The sequence below is a fragment of the Accipiter gentilis genome, chromosome 14 (genome assembly GCF_929443795.1).
Source record: "Accipiter gentilis chromosome 14, bAccGen1.1, whole genome shotgun sequence".
Classification (NCBI taxonomy): Eukaryota; Metazoa; Chordata; class Aves; order Accipitriformes; family Accipitridae; genus Astur; species Astur gentilis.
The window spans coordinates 19,207,644-19,224,296 of record NC_064893.1 but is presented as its reverse complement, the minus strand read 5'-3'; the positions used below and the strand labels follow the sequence as shown (position 1 = coordinate 19,224,296).

At 48.6% G+C, this 16,653-nt stretch overlaps 1 non-coding gene across 1 annotated transcript; it reads left to right on the top strand.

The window, feature by feature from the left end:
* The first annotated feature begins 5,629 nt into the window (after nt 1–5,629).
* TRNAE-UUC (transfer RNA glutamic acid (anticodon UUC)) lies at nt 5,630–5,701 on the top strand. Its single transcript has one exon. It is a non-coding gene; the product is annotated as a tRNA-Glu (tRNA).
* Nucleotides 5,702–16,653: the final 10,952 nt, after the last annotated feature.

Below are 16,653 nucleotides of genomic sequence, written 5' to 3'. Positions count from 1 at the left end.
TTTGTTTGAGACACGGCAACAGGATTCCAACAAAGCTTCCAAAACGTTAAATGAATGGTTATTTTCCTGAATGTCCAGGGAAACAGGAGGAGCAGGGAACCCCTGCACACAGAGCATGGTGATGGGGGCTCACCCCCAGCATGCCTGCTGCCGCAGGAGGAGTGGTGGGATGCGGATGCAATGGTACATGCCCCCTTAGTGTAGGACCTCCAGCAACACTGCTCCAAGAGTGAAACATCAGAGCTCAGTTTTACTATTGTAGAGGACTGGCGACTGGATCCATTGGCCAGCAGCTTTTGTGAAAAGGAATATCTTTTGGCCTGGATGTAGGAAATTACCTGGCCAAGTGATCAATCTGTTGGGTATGGAGAAGAATGGAGCAAAGAACCCCCTGGGACACCAAGTCCTGCCCTCCAGTCATGCAGCATACCCTGTTGGGTATCCGTTTGGTAAGATGATAAAGCTCCACCTCAAAACTAGTTTAATTCCTTGTCCTTGGGCAATTTTCTTTTCAGATATTGAGTCTTGGGAGCAAGGAGCATCTCTCCATGGCTTTGCTCAGTGCCCAGCAGAAATTCGGACAGGGCCTCTGGGAGTGTCTGTATGATAAGTAGCTCTAATGAGTACTAATTACACCCAGCACATGGGTGATCAAGCTCTTTGTCTGAAACACATCAGTACGGTTCAGCGTTTTCTGCCATGTCTGTATTCTGTGCCCCCATTTGCTTGGAAAGTACAGCCAGGACACTGTCTGTTCTCAGAAACTCATTATTTCTCTTATTCTGTGATGAGAATTCACTTTCAACAAGTTCAGATAAGATGTTGGGAGGCAACGCAAGAAGCAACTGGCAATTATATCCTCCCTGAACATTTTGTCTGCAATGTTATGCCAGCATCACAAGGATGATTGGAAAGCTGGGGCTTTTACATGAGCAAACCAGAATGGCATGGCATGGAGAAACACTCCAAGTTGTTCTCTCTGGGGCAAACTATCACTTTACAAATGTACTTGGAGAGACCCAAGGTTTGGGCAGAGCAGAGCTGACATGGGTGAAGAGTATATTTTACCCAAACCTACTGAAGAAGGAAAAATAAAACCCAGACCAACCTTTCCAAGAAGGCTTTGTAGCAGAAGAAGAAGAAGAGGAAGAAGAGAAGGAGGAGGAAGAAGAAGAAGTAAAAGAAGTAGAAGAAGAGGAAGAAGAAGAAGAAGAAGAAGAAGAAGAAGAAGAAGAAGCTGTACAGAGAGAGGCAATACTGTGTGGCAGTGTTTGGGAATAATTATGAAGAATTCTACTCTTCAAATGCTGGACAAGAGCTCTAGAAGAGCAATGGGAGTGTGCTGTGAACATCATACATCTGCATCAGATACTCCTCCATGCTTCCAGCTGGGGTGGGCTTGGCAAACCTGGCTTAATTTTGAAGGCTGAATGAGGCATCTCAAGGTGTTTAGGTCTGGCCCTACTCAGGACCTCCTTCCTTATGTGGTGGGAAGAGGCACACAGTGCTCATCTTCCTCATCTGCTGTGATGGGTTGACCCTGGCTGGACGCCAGGTGCCCACCAAAGCCACTCTATCACTGCCCCCTCCTCAGCTGGACAGGGGAGAGAAAAATATAACAAAAAGCTTGCGGGTCGAGATAAGGACAGGAGAGATCATTCACTAATTACCGTCACGGGCAAAACAGACTCAGCTTGGGGAAAATGAGCTCAATTTATTACAAATCAGCCAGGGTAAGGTAATGAGAAAGAAAACCAAATCTCAGAACACCTTCCCTCCACCCCTCACTTCTTCCCGGGCACAACTTTACTCCCGGATTTCTTCACCAAGCCCCCCCAGCGGCACAAGGGGGACAGGGGGATGGGGTTTACAGTCATCACACATTATTTTCTGCCTCCTCCTCAGGGGGACGGCTCATCACACTCTTCCCCTGCTCCAGCATGGGGTCCCACCCACGGGAGACAGTCCTCCATGAACTTCTCCAATGTGGGCCATTCCCATGGGCTGCAGTTCTTCACAAACTGCTCCAGCGTGGGTCCTTTCCACGGCGTGCAGTCCTTCAGGGGCACACTGCTCCAGCATAGATCCCCCACGAGGTCACAAGTCCTGCCAGAAAACCTGCTCCGTGGGCTCCTCTCTCCACAGATCCACAGGTCCTGCCAGGAACCTGCTCCAGCGCGGGCTTCCCACAGGGTCACAGCCTCCTTTGGGAACCCCCCTGCTCCAGTGTGGGGTGCTCCACGGGCTGCAGGTGGAGATCTGCTCCACCGTGGACCTCCCTGGACTGCAGGGGGACAGCCTGCCTCACCAGGGTCTTCACCACAGGCTGCAGGGGAATCTTTGCTCCGGTGCCTGGAGCATCTCCTCCCCCTCCTTCTGCACTGACTTTGGGGTCTGCAGGGTTGTTTCTCTTACATGTTCTCACTCCTCTCTCTGGCTGCTGTTTGCCTCTGTCTCAACTTTTTTCCTTCTTAAAAATGTTATCACAGAGGCGTTACCACTATCACTGATTGGCTCGGCCTTTGCCGGTGGCGGGTCCATCTTAGAGCCGGCTGGTATGGGCTCTCTCAGACACAGGGGAAGCTTCCAGCAGCTTCTTACAGAAGCCGCCCCTGTAACCCCCCCCGCTACCAAAACCTTGCCACACAAAACCAATACATCTGCCCATAAGTGGCGATGGTTGCACAGCCATGTTGTGTGGCCTTGCAGCTCGGGAGAAACCCAAAGGGTTTCTCTGCTGACTTTATGAAGCATGTGGTCCTGCAGGGTGCTTCCCTGTGCCCAGCAGAAGCTGGATGTTCAGAGTCAGAGACCACAGGTTTTGATCCCCGGCTGGGCAAGCCATGGTCCTTTCAGATACAACGTGTCTTCATGGATGTCCAGTCATGGACAGACTGTGCAGGCTGGGCCAGGGAAAGCAGAGGGGCTTGTTCTCATTTGTTTGTTCCTGCAAACTGAGTTTTCATTAAAAAAAAAATAAAATCTTGTGAAAAATGTCCTAACTGAGAAACAAATACAAACGTAATCACTTCCCCTGGAGCAAGACCTGCCTGGACATGCCCATACAGAGTCCCTAGGAGAGGTCCCTGATCTGGGCAGGTGTCTCTGCAGTGTCACACCCAGGTGCCAGAACAGCCTCGTTCCTCTTTGGCAGCATCAATCAAGCTTGTGGGGTTAACACCTAGGGGGTTTAGCTATTACTTTTTCTGAAAACTAAAAATACTCTGTTGGGAGAAGAAAGGCTTTCCAGTCACGCTTTCTCAGTATCCCCATGTATTGGTTTTGTGTGGCAAGGTTTTGGTAGGGGGGAGTTACAGGGGTGGCTTCTGTAAGAAGCTGCTGGAAGCTTCCCCTGTGTTCGAGAGAGCCCATACCAGCCGGCTCTCAGACGGACGCACCGCTGGCCAAGGCCGACCCAAATCAGCGACAGTGGTAACGCCTCTGTGATAACATTTTTAAGAAGGAAAAAAAAGTTGGGACAGATGGAAACAGCAGCCAGAGAGAGGAGTGAGAACATGTAAGAGAAACAACCTTGCAGACCCCAAGGTCAGTGAAGAAGGAGGGGGAGGAGATGATCCAGGTGCCGGAGCAGAGATTCCCCTGCAGCCCGTGGTGAAGACCCTGGTGAGGCAGGCTGTCCCCCTGCAGTCCAGGGAGGTCCACGGTGGAGCAGATATCCACCTGCAGTCCGGGGAGGACCCCACGCTGGAGCAGGTGGGTTCCTGAAGGAGGCTGTGACCCCGTGGGAAGCCCGTGCTGGAGCAGGTTCCTGGCAGGACCTGCGGATCTGTGGAGAGAGGAGCCCACGGAGCAGGCTTTCTGGCAGGACTTGTGAGCCCGTGGGGGACCCACGCTGAAGCAGTGAGCTCCTGAAGGACTGCATGCCATGGAAAGGACCTGTGCTGGAGCAGTTCGTGAAGAACTGGAGCCTGTGGGAATGGCCCACGTTGGAGAAGTTTGTGGAGGACTGTCTCCCGTGGGTGGGACCCCACGCTGGAGCAGGGGAAGAGTGTGATGAGCCCTCCCCCTGAGGAGGATTAGCAGCAGAAAATAACGTGTCATGACCATAAACCCCATCCCCCTGTCCCCCTTGTGCCGCTGGGGGGGCTTGGTGAAGAAATCTGGGAGTGAAGTTGTGCCTGAGAAGAAGGGAGGGGTGGAGGGAAGGTGCTCTGAGATTTGGGTTTCTTTCTCATTACCTTACCCTGGCTGATTTGTAATAAATTGAGCTCATTTTCCCCAAGCTGAGTCTGTTTTGCCCGTGACAGTAATTAGTGAATGATCTCTCCTGTCCTTATCTCGACCCGCAAGCTTTTTGTTATATTTTTCTCTCCCCTGTCCAGCTGAGGAGGGGGAGTGATAGAGCGGCTTTGGTGGGCACCTGGTGTCCAGCCAGGGTCAACCCATCACACCCCTGTGAGCTGCTGGTTGTGCGCAGGAGATGGGGCATTAATATTGCTCTGGAAGTCCAGGGCCTGGTGGAGAGCCACATGGTGACCATGCAAGCTGACAGCCCCATGGCTTTGAACCAGGACCTCTGGCTCATTAGGCAGATATCATTACCCTGGGGAATGTCTGTACTTAACAGACTTTGTGGCTACTGCATCCGTCTTGGCTCCCATGACAATACAGAGTGTGCAAAGTTTCCTGGTAAAACATTCAGCCCTGCTTCACCCCCTCAGTTTTTGGGGTTTTCCTGGTCAGGGGAAGGAGTGACCATGTCCTACGCATCACCTATTAGGCATCCTCATCCTGTCCTTTGCTCCACAGAAGCTCCTCTGCTGCAGAGCCCATGGAGCTATCTCCTGAGGTCCTGGCAGTGAGCCCATGGTGGAGAGGACTGCTGGGAGGTGCTGTGGGAAGCCGGTTCAGTGTGCCAAGTAGCTCCAGCCCCTCAGCCACAAATGCTTTGTTTCATCTCTAAGTAGCTGAAGAAGTGTGTGCCTATCAGTAAATCTCCATCATCCCAACTGCAGCGTGTTTCCTCAGATAAGGGTGCTGTGTAATGGCAATTATGTTTTCATTTGTTGTGAGAAAACTTAATACGCAGAGTGGCAGAAATGTTATTTATCCGCTGTTAATTATGAGCTTCTTACTGTAGGGAATCATGCAAAAACAAAAAAGTGTAATCACATGAAATAAAGGGGAAGCAGCTTGTGCACTTGCCACCATGCCGGGTGGAATTAGCTCCTGCAATTCTCTGCCACCAGTTATCATTACTAATGCTGCATGGCCCCGTGTGTGACCTTGCCTTCAGCTCTGCAGCAGCACAACTCCTTGGGGAGATGGGTGCGAGGGCCTGCGTGCGGGCAGGTGCTGGGGACTGCAATCCAGGGGTGCCTAACACAGCGATACTCCCATGGGACTGGGCTTGCATGAACTCTGCCTGTCCCACCCTGAGCTCTGAAATGGAGCTGCAGGAGAATCCCAGCAGAGCCCTAGCTGGATCAAAGAGCTCGGGCAGTTGCCTTTTTTTACGTCACTGTGTTTTCCCCCTCCAGGCTGTGGGATGCACCAGGGAAGAAAAGGATGGGGTCATGCTGGGTATGGCTGTAGGGCTGCAAGGCCAGGAGCAGGACTAGCTGTCCCTGCAGGTCCAGAGCCAAGCCGGTGGCAGAGGCAGATGTGTTCCCACATGGTCTAGCGGTCAGGATTCCTGGTTTTCACCCAGGCAGCCCGGGTTCGACTCCCGGTGTGGGAAAACAGTTGTATTTCATATTGTGCCTGTTTTTGGGGTCCCCAGGACAAGGACGATGCTGGCCTGCTGGGATGGGTCCAGCGCAGGCTGCCAAGGTGGCCAGGGCTGGAGCACAGGACAGAGGAAGGGAGGCTGAGGGACAGAGCCAGGTCTGTCAGCCCAGAGAGAAGATGAGGGGAAGATTTCATTGCTGCCTGGAGAGAAGGCAAGGGGAAGATTTCATTGCTGCCTGGTGAGAAGGTCTGTGGAAGATGGGGCCAGGCTCTTCCCAGAGGCACACAGCGGGAAGACGAGAGGCACCAGCTGGAGCAAGGGAAGTTCTCCTTAGTTATGAGGAATGATTTTATCACCATGTGGTGGTGAAACACTGGAACTGGGGCTCAGGGGAACTGTGGGGTCTATGTTCCCGGAGATATTCAGAATGCGACTGAACAAGGCCCTGAATAATTTGCTGCAGCTGGACCTACTGGAGCATACAGGCTGGACTAGAAAACTTCAGAGCACACTTCTGACCCATAAAGTTAATTCTTGGAAGGTGTTAGGATGGTTTTAATTTCCACGGGGACAGGATAGTTGGTGGTTCCTCATCCTAGTTGAGCTGCTTGAGCTCTCTTCACCTCTCTAGTGACCCAGGGGACGGCTCCATTGCGATGCTGGGTTACAATAGAAGTCAGTGAGACACAAAATCTGCCTTGGAAGCAGTGAGAATTACACAAAAACATTTATTTGAGATGGCAAGGAACAGACTATCAAGGACACAAGGCTGGGACACTGCTTCCCCAATGGAGCTGCTGCTTCCACAGTGTGCACCCTGCCCCTGCAGCTAGCACATCAGTTACTCCAGGCCTGTGAAATAATCATGCATGGGTATAAATTTGCCCTGTGGGTAAAACAAGAACTAAATAACAAGGGTGTGATCTGTACAACAGCTCGACAACTGATGAGGATTGTCAGTAATGCTTTTTTTGAGCACTGTAAGCTTAGCAGCCTGACATAATGTAGCAGGCACTTTAGTTCGCAAAGAAAGATTTTTTTGTTCCAGAAAGTAATAAACAGCAACCGTAACTTCTTTGAGGGAAATTTCACCACAGATCTATGCCATATCTAATGAGAAATTTCCTTCTGAGCTCATAAAACTAAGTATACAAGAGGAGGGACATTACCTACATTTTCATCCCCTATAAGTACCTCTGCATAAAGAGAGAGACTTTTACAGAGGTGTCCACCTAATATGTCTGCATGGTATTAAGAGACTTGGATTTTTCAGGATTTTCCACTGAATAACTTTGTCTTTGTCACACAAGTATGCCAGTTGAGTTCCTCAGACCATAGCAGGGGACTCACCAGACCTAAAACCCCATGAGCATGTTCAAGCCTTAAAATGGACACAAGATGCAAACAATGTTACTTGAGTCATTTGAATGATGACTAAATTCTTGATTACTTGGATCTTTCCAGGAATGACCAGGAACAAAAAAAGAAGTGAGATTCATCATCTCAGCCCTCAGCTGTGAATTTTCTGCTCAGCTTTGCTGCTGATACTGAGAGAGCAGATGCTTCCTTACTCTGCAGAAACACAGCGTGTGAAACAGTATTTTAACAGCTTTATCTGATATTTTATATCTCACTGTCAAACATAGCAATGATTCCACTTCTATTTGGGTAAGTAATCTGAAAAGAAGGCAGCAATAATCTCTCAGGAGAGCCAGGCATGGGACTAATTACTCCAGCTAGAGATTTGTAAAGACATATTTTCAGTGCTGGGATTTTATCATTCCACAGGGTAATTAAAAGACAACCCTGTCAAAGGAAGTTTTGCAGTCTTAAATTTTCTTTTTCCTCTATGAAGAATAACCCTTTCCAAGCTCAGCATTGGGATGGCTTTATTTCCCAGCGATGAGTGAGGGCTACCTATGGTGCCTGCCCACCAGCCAGCTCAATGCCGTGCTCGAGTGTTTGCAGTGGCTGGGCAGAGCCGTGGCTGTTTCTGTGTCACCTCTGAATGTCAAGCACTGGGAAGGAGGGATGCTTTTGCAGAGGGCTAGACCCAGGAAGAAATCATCTGGTCACTGGAGAGATTTAAAGAATGTCCTTGTTTTGGCCGGGATAGAGTTAATTTTCTTTCTAGTAGCTGGTATAGTGTTATGTCTCGGATTTAGTATGAGAAGAATGTAGATAACACATTGATGTTTTCGGTTGTTGCGAAGTAGTATTTTGACTAAGTCACGGATTTTTCAGCTTCTCATGCCCAGCCAGCAAGAAGGCTGGAGGGGCACAAGAGCTTGGGAGGAGACACAGCCACTTCTCTTGGGCAGATTGTCAAATGCTGTGAGTTGGGGTCGTGCATCAGTGACCAACCAGAGGCAGAATTTCTGCTTGAAATTTGTTTCTTCAGTGAAGCACTTGCTGAAATCACAAGAAAACCTGCTTGTTGCGATCGGTTATGGCTTGAATGGGGGTCCACAAGCCTGGGGCAAGAAATAACATCCTTGGCTGCTCCAGAAAAGGGATTGGTGTGTGCTGTTATGGACATGCCCTTAGATGTTGCCCTTAGGTCATTCCCCTTACCCCTGGGTGGGAAACAGCCCTCATATGGAGTGAGCAAGGTGTTGCTGCTTTGATCCCCTTCCCTGAGTTTATACAGCACTGTGCTTTCTGCACCAGGCTGGCTCGGTGCAATCAGTGATGATCACAACAGGAATATAAAGCAGATTTCAAAGGATGACTGATTGATTGGCAGAGGGGATTCAGACACAAGTTTGCAAATATCATAGGATGACAAACTGCATTCAGGGCGAACTATTTGGTTATCCGAGGCAGTTCAGATCTCTAGTTAAAGAGTCAAACTGCTTAATATCCACAGTATCCTCCAAGGCTAATGCTGTTTTTTTCCAAAAGGTATCACTGAGCCATTTACTCTTTTGGATAACTTGATAACTTGGATAACATGGATAATTTGAAAATCAGAGTGTGGTCATTGTCTCCAGGACCCCGTGACTACCCCATAGCAACAGGACTGCTTGTGCACAGTATGGCAACGATATGGGATGGTCCATGCAGATGAAAGCATGAGAAGTACATCTGAACTGCCTGGTCCATGGGATACCAGGTCAGCCTGAGACCTCTGCTTCATGCCTGTGTTCCATGCAGCCCCTTTCTGCATCTTCCTGCTTAAACCTCCGTGGGTTTTAAGATAGGGTTTATGTCCAGTAAAGGATTTGGAAGTTAAGGAGTTAATTCTTAGAGGAAAAAAAAACTTTGGAGCTGACTTTAGTGTCCTTGAGGAGAAAAGGAAACCACTGGTCATAGTCTGAGAACAAGGCAGTGCACCTGCACCTTGTCTTGTTGTCAGCTCTTCCTTCTCCTCTCCGTTAGTGCCTTTTGATGCATACGGGAACCGGGGATATGACAGGCCAGTGAGACTGATGTGGCATGTGTAATGAGAAAGAAATAGTATAAAATGCAATGTATCACAAAATTAACATCACCCAACTGCCTGTTCCTTGGCATCCTGCCGGTTTCCATCTTTCTCTGGGTATTGTTTAATTGCCTAATTGTTACAGTTAATTTATTTATTTTTAAGTTGCCGTGAGCACGTAGAAATGTAAATTTAGCATTAAAAGAGCACTTAACAAAGGATTCCTTTTCAGAGAGGTTGACTTCTCATATTTTGTCCCCAGGATGTGAAAATTTTAGGCTTCAGCTGTGCCAATTCCAGCCAGACCCTGGCAGATGGCAGTTAAAACCATGCGGCAAGACTGGCGATTGCAGAGCGGGTCCAGTGCATGGGGGTATGCATTGCTGAGCTCTCTGTTTCCCTTCTACCAGCAGCACGTTTTGCTCATGTCCTCTCTCCCCCCTGCATGGATCATTTCTCAGCTTGAGGCTTCTTGCAGATACGGGAGCAGGAAAACCCAAGCATCAGAGAGCTGCTCAGGCTGTGGAGGGGGACTTTGTAGCATGAGTTTGTTTAATTGATAAAATCTGTAAAAAAGGATCCTTGAGGAACATGGCAATCTCTTGAGCTGAGTTCAACTCTCATGAAATATCAGTCTCTGACCATGGAAACATACTTCACTGTCAGCTCTGGGGAGGGCACATCAGTGCTGTTTGTGTCCCAGCAGTCTCCAGATTTCCAGTCTGATTTTAGGACTGGTGAAAGCAGAGGGGCTCTGCATTCCCACGGCCAAGTCAGAGCCTCTGGAGGAAAAGTAAAATAGCAAATTGAGATGCGGGTTTCCCATTTACTCCATCCCAGTCAGGCCACGGAGCCTTTGTGCACATGACATTAATCTTTGCAGCCATTTACTGGTTTTTTTTCCAAATCAGTATTTAGAAACTTTCTCATATTTCTATGAAGACAATTCCTTATTACCCTCTTTATCTGCTAGAGAGTGCTCTGATCAACAGGAACTCTATACTAGGAATGGCCTAATTAAGCAAAATTAACATTTTATCATCTAATACTAACATTTAATCCTATATTCATGCAGCCTTCTTTAAATATACTCTCTCCACATCCTTTCCTGTAAGTCTCTCATGCTATGCCAGCTCCACTCTGTTTTTATCTATAAGGAATTGAGCTCGTACCTGTGACAGGTGCAGAGTGTGTTAAATCTTTTGATCATCACAAAAACCACTCATGCTGATGTCCTTTAATCTAAGCAATGCAAAGAAAATCCTATGCACTAGCTTTATGCTTCTTCCATCTCCCCGAGTTTAAACAGGAGGCTCCGCAGCTACAGATCAATGGTCCTAAATTGTTTGTCTTTAACTTAGGTGGGTTTAAAGGAAAGCTGCTCAGCCCAGCTGTCTGGAAGTTCACAAGATGGGAAGAGCTATGTGCTGTCTAGTGATGGAGGAATATGAGTTACCTTTGAAACTTGGTTTAGTTTTTACAGCAGTCAAGTAATTAAACAGGAGGAAAAAATCACAGCAAATCACTTACTGCTACATTTCCCACATCTTTCTTGTTGTTATGCTGAAGCTAATAGTGAAATTCTTTAATTTATCAATTATTAAGAATTTTTGTAATTCACAAATGCGGTTAGGAACTCTTTTTTTTTTTGTTTTCTCCCTCTGGGAATTATTCCTGAATAATTTGTGTGGAATAGCCGATACTGCAATATTGCTATTGGTTCACATGGGTGGCGTGAGCCATCTGTGCGTTCCTGCCTCTAGACTGGCTGGTTCTGGTACCCAGCCAACGAGGCGTGAAGATTGGGACGGAGGATCCCACTTAGCGTGATAAAACACATCTCTGCTTTTGGTGAAGTGTCCGTTCTCACATTTTCTCTCCATGAAGTGACTGAGTGTTGTGGGAAAAGAAGAGGAAAGGGTCAGTGGAGGATCTGGTGCAGGTCACAGTGCTCATGTGCCTGGGATAAAATCCCTGTGAACCAGACATGTTTCACAGGGAAGGGAGACACTGGTTAAATCCCAGCCATCATTTTTTGCTCTTTGATGCTTTCCTACAGTCTCAAGCCCATGGGCACCAAAACATTGTCAAAAAAGCTTGAAGGGATCCCAAGAGAGGTGTGCCATCAGGTGACTCCATACAGTCATCTTATTTCACCTGCCCAAATAGGTGTGCATGGAGATGCCCTAGACTGCTGCAAATGCAGAAAATGTTTTACCTTACAGTTAACTTAAAAGTTCATTTAAAATATAAATCTTCTTCCATGAGTGGGGAAAAAAGTTTCTCACTATGAGACCCAAAATTCCTTATCTAGAAAAAATAGGTGCTGTTCCCTTTAATATTGCCATCAGGATGTTACAAGAAAAAAAATACCCAACAAAAAACCCAAACACAAAAAGCCCTCCATGCTATGCAAAATATCACAGAAACCTTTTTTCCATTACAGTGGTCACAGGCCATTTTGCTCTTCACTGGTGACAGGGGACCATTAGAATACAATCCCTGATGCCTGCGTATCATAATGAAAATCATATTTCTTCCTGAACTGGTACATCAATTGTCTTTTTAGTAACCTGGGAAGTGCAGCTGTATGCAAACCAGGGAACGGTCCTTCACTCTTAATCTGTTCTCCTGCAAGATAAGTGATAACTTCTTAATGTAACTTTCCACTCTGGTAAATAAGAAGTAGCTACAACATGATCCTGTGGTTTAAATAGAATTGTCTTCCTGAGACTGAGTAGCTGTTTTCCATCCTCCCCTGGGCAGGAAAACTGATTTTGATAAAATCGGAGCATTCCTCTCTGTCTCTCTCTCCTTCCCTGGCACCTGCCTGAAAATCTGCAGGCAAACCCATTTGCATTTCTAAAATCATGTGCTGTGGGAACTATTCCTAAAAAAACCCAAATGGGCGGCAAGACTCTGTCCCATCTCCTTGCTGCAGCACTACATGTCAGGGGGATGGATGAAGTGAGAAGTTTGGGGCTGGCAAGGGAGAGAAAGCACGGGGGCTGATGGAAACGGGGCGGGGGGGGGGAGCGGGGAATGAAGGAGACACAAGCTGTTCTGGCAGCTCCCTGGGTCCCCCACTGCCGTCCCTGCCACCAGCCACCGGTGCCACCAGTCCATCCCCATCAGGCAGCACCAATTTCTTTACTTGTGACCGGTTTGCCTGCTAAACTCTGTTATCCTCTGTAGCCACCGAGCCACTGGCCGTAGCCATGCCCAGGGCAACCAGCGCATCGCAAATTGGAGGTGAGCATGGGGTCAGGGCTGGCCGGTCCCCACGGGGGGCAGGTGGGGGCACAGGGCAGGCAACAGGCACATCCTGACCCGCTTCGGAGATCGCCCACCGCCAGCCCGGGGGTGTTTTCGAGTGTCCAGCTCTTGGCGTGGACTGCAGGCGCAAGTCCTGCATTTTGCTTGTGTCGTACAAACGATTCAATCAATAGGAGTGAACTTCAAAGGGAGTTTCTGGCAGCGGCGGATACTCAGATGCATTGTCTGTAAGTGGTGCCCAGTCCAATCTCTGCAGCATCTCCTGTGGGATGGGGAAGCCTGCCCAGCTGAGGGACAAAACCGGCTCATACGTGAGCCTCACCTCGCCCTAGAGGCAAAACTGAGAAATCAGGGGAAGAAATTTGGATCCCCAAACCGGAAACATTTTAGCGCAAACTGCATTGTAGCTGGCTCTGGAAAGGTTTTCCTCCTGGAGGTTTTATTTTTTGTGTTTCTACATTTTACTGCCCCAAGCCTGCATTTTTTTCTAATAGAGATTAGATAGAAGGTAAGATTTCTTTTTGCAAAAACTTGCTTGGCTCCAGGCAGCAAGTCCTCGAGTCATGCCAACCCCTCCCAGCAGAAGGAGCCGGCAGAGGAGCGCTGCCAGCAGCACGCGCCTGCCTGCCTGCACTCGCCACCCCCGGCGGCTCCCCGAGGGCCCCCATTTCTTTAAATCCCTTTTGCAGGCACCCCAGCCTGCACCCAGCCGGGAGAGGAGACAACAGATCCTGGCTCTGGCTTTGCCGAGGTGGGAGCACGCTGCCCTGTGGCACTGGAGGAGGTCGTGGCTTTTTCTCTCTTCCCTTTTCCCTCTTATTCACGTGCACAGGGAACCTTGAGGAACAAATAATTCAATCTGCTGCTGGATTGCCAAAGACTTTAATGAAAGCGCTATTTATTTAGTGTTGTCTGATACTGCATCTACAGTGACAAGGCAGGGGACTGAGTAATAACAGGTCTGGAAGCAAAGCGCAGAGCAGAGCATGCTACCAGCATAGGAGTGTTCCAAAAATATATGATTTCAGTTTCTGGTTTAATTAGAATTTATTTTAAGTGGGTTTGCATCAACTAATGAAACAACTGTCATTGATGAACTGCTGCTGGGCAGGCTCGAGTAGATTTTAATCTCTAACCAGCAGCTCAGGCAGCTAGTGTGAGGGGAGCCTGAGGAAAGTCTATTAGAGATAGACATCAATTTAAAATTAGTCATCTTAAGGGAGTATCGGTGCAGAGGGGAAACCATTAGAGAAGAGAGAATTATGTCATTAGATAACTGATCCAAATTCAGGGCTCACCTTAAAAACTAAATGATATTCTAGACAGCTTGTTGCGTTAACCGCTGAAAGTGGGGTATTTCTTACCAGATCATCATGCCTCGAAAGCTCGTGCTGCGTGTGGGGAAGAGTTTTGGAGATTCATGGCAAACGGCAATCTGCAGGCCAGATGTGCATCCCCAGGGTCCCCACAGCTGGTTTTTCAGACAGTCCAGGGAAGTGGTACCCAAGGGAGGATTGAAAATGCCATCCTGCCGACAGGGAAACTGAAGCACAGCAAAGCTATGCAAATTCCTCAAGGTTAACCTGTCTGTGGGAGACCACAGGAATAAAACTGGCTGTCCTGAGGATTGCTCCTGCAGTCCAACACCTGTGTTATCCTTCACCCTTCAAGAACCTTTGTTCTTTAATCCAGGTTATTTAGAAATAGCTGAATACTCCTGTGCTTCGGAAAAGGCCCCAATGTTTATTTGTCAGACCTAAAACTAGCAGTTCCCTGGGTGGGTTCTGTCAATGGCTGATGCAGGGGCATTCCCCAGGCCAGTGGCCCCAGCAGCTACCTGGGGCAATGAACAATTCAGCAAAGGTGTGAAATGACAGGGGACAAGTGTCAAAATCACTGTTGATCACTACGATGCTGTTTCCCATCATGTTTCACCGAGGCTTGGGATGAAACTGTCTGTCAGACCTCTGGAGTCAGTTCTCAAAGGTGGTGAGGGCTCCCCTGGGCTGGTCCTTGCTCCCATGAGAAGATATTGGTGCCAGATGTGGCTTCTGGAGGCATCTTTCCAGTGGCAGGTGCCAGAAAGAGGCCTGGCCTGCAAGATGGGTGCATGGGAGAGCAGCGTCCGGCTTCCCTAGGGACTTGCATGGAGCGGGCGTGCTGGAGGAAAAGCACACACAAGGTCCCAGTCGTCTCTGAAGCACTTCCCAAAGAGGAAAGTGTGAGACAACCCTAGTGACTGGGGTATGCATAGAGAGAAAAAATAAGGAAATTATTATAAGGAAAGATAATTACCTATTTATGGTTATTATAAGGAAATTGTAATTATTATAAGGACAATAAGGCAAACAAAGACAGCCCTTCACCACACAGCCTTTCTTCTAGCCAGGATGTGAGAGTGTTCCGGCCAGCCTCAAAATCACCTGGCAGAGGCTGCGGTACTGCCTGCCTCCTTCCACACCATGCGGCCAAGGTGCTGCTCCTCTCTTCCCTCTCTGCAGCCCTCCCAGCCCACCCATCCACCCCGAGCAACCTTGGCACCGGTGAACAAGCGTGCAACACAACCACGGCAGGGCAGGAGCATTTCCCACCTGCTTTTGCAGAGCTGTGCATGGTGCTCGTGGGCACCAGGCGATGGACATACAGGCTCTGTCCCGGGGAAGACCTGGGACTGTTACACAGCAGCTTCTGCGACGGATCCAGACAGAATCAGGGCAGGAAGGGAAATCATCCAAAGGATGTTTGACACAGTAGAATTTGTTTTTACCTCTTTCCTTTAAAAAGCAAAGCAAAGCAAAGCAAAACAAGCTAGGAAATTACATGCATGCTTTTGGAATGAGACAGTAGCTCAGGGTCATCTGTGTTTATTATTTCCACCATTTTATCTTATTTCCATGTGCACTTTTTCAAAACAAGGCTTTTGGATTTTTCCTTTTCTTTTCCATTTAGTCTGCATGTCCAGCAGCCTGAGCTCTGAAAGGTAAGCTTAGCACGGAGCTGTCATAAACAACCCAAAATCACACAGCAAACACATTCCTCCTTCCCTGCAACTGTCACTCTCCTCTCCTGTCCACTTGCACAATGACTTTTTCTTTCACCATTAATGGTCCTGGAGAAGAAGGATGCAAACACAGCCTGCGTTATTCAGGAGCACTGTGACGACCCCCAGATTTAGAAGACACTGTCTCTTCTTGTGATCAAAACATGCATTGACATGGGCATTGCTGAAATGGGCTGGAGCACTGTGGCCGGGGACAGTGGCAGCCCAGCTGGGGTCCCAACGCCATGCTGGGGACCAGGGCTGCCATCCTCCTCCCTGCACCAGCCTCTGCATCTGATGGAGATGCTTTCTCTAAACCACCACACTGGGAGTCAGCAGCCCAGCCCCTACCTTCTCCAAACCAAGGAGCACATCTTGGGTGGGATCTGTAGCATCAGAGCTTTGGGAAGCTTAGTTTTCCATCTGAGCAGTGCCTGGCCTGGCAGCTGCTGGAGGTTTCTCCTGCAGTCCACACTGTCCTGGTTCCCTCCTTGAGAAGGCGATTTGGAGGGAAAAAGAGTTGGGTGTTACTTTTTTTTTTCCCCCCAGCAGAAAGAGGGGAAAATTTATGTTATATCTGTGGGTTTTTTTCCTTCTTTATTATTTTTCTGGAATGAAATGGGGTTTTTTTTTGATATATTGAATATATTTAATATTCAAATGCTGAGAATTTGCAGGACGGAGCAGACAGAGACTGCCTCTTGTGATAAGAGACATTATTACTGTTGTGAAGAATTCCTTTAAGATTCCATCTTAATCGTTCTGCTATTGAAATGGAAGAATAAAGTAATAAAATTAGATGTTTTGAAAAGACTTGATTAAAAAAGTAATTATCCTGCCAGCTTGAGGGTTCCCACATTCTGTCAGGTTCCTCCAGCTCAGCCCCTCTCCTCACCGAGCCCCTCCCCAGTTGCCCATGGGGACGGCAACCCCTTTGTGGCTGGGCATCTCCAAGCCAGAGCCCCTTCTTCCCTCCTTCCTCTGGACATGCTTTGGGGCTGTTCTGGGGTGCGACTTGGCTGCTGGTCCTGTCCCCCAACCTGGGCATCCCGATTGCCCTTCTTCTCTCTCCCCAGCTGAGGTCTCCCACCCCAGGGGGCTGCCTCAGGGTGTCCCGCAGACCCTCCTTGTGCAGGGCTGCTGCTGGGCACCACAGCGGTGCTGTGGTCTGGCTCTTGGCTTGGGCTGTAGGGCTGGAGGGAAAGGCACGGCTTCCTCCCA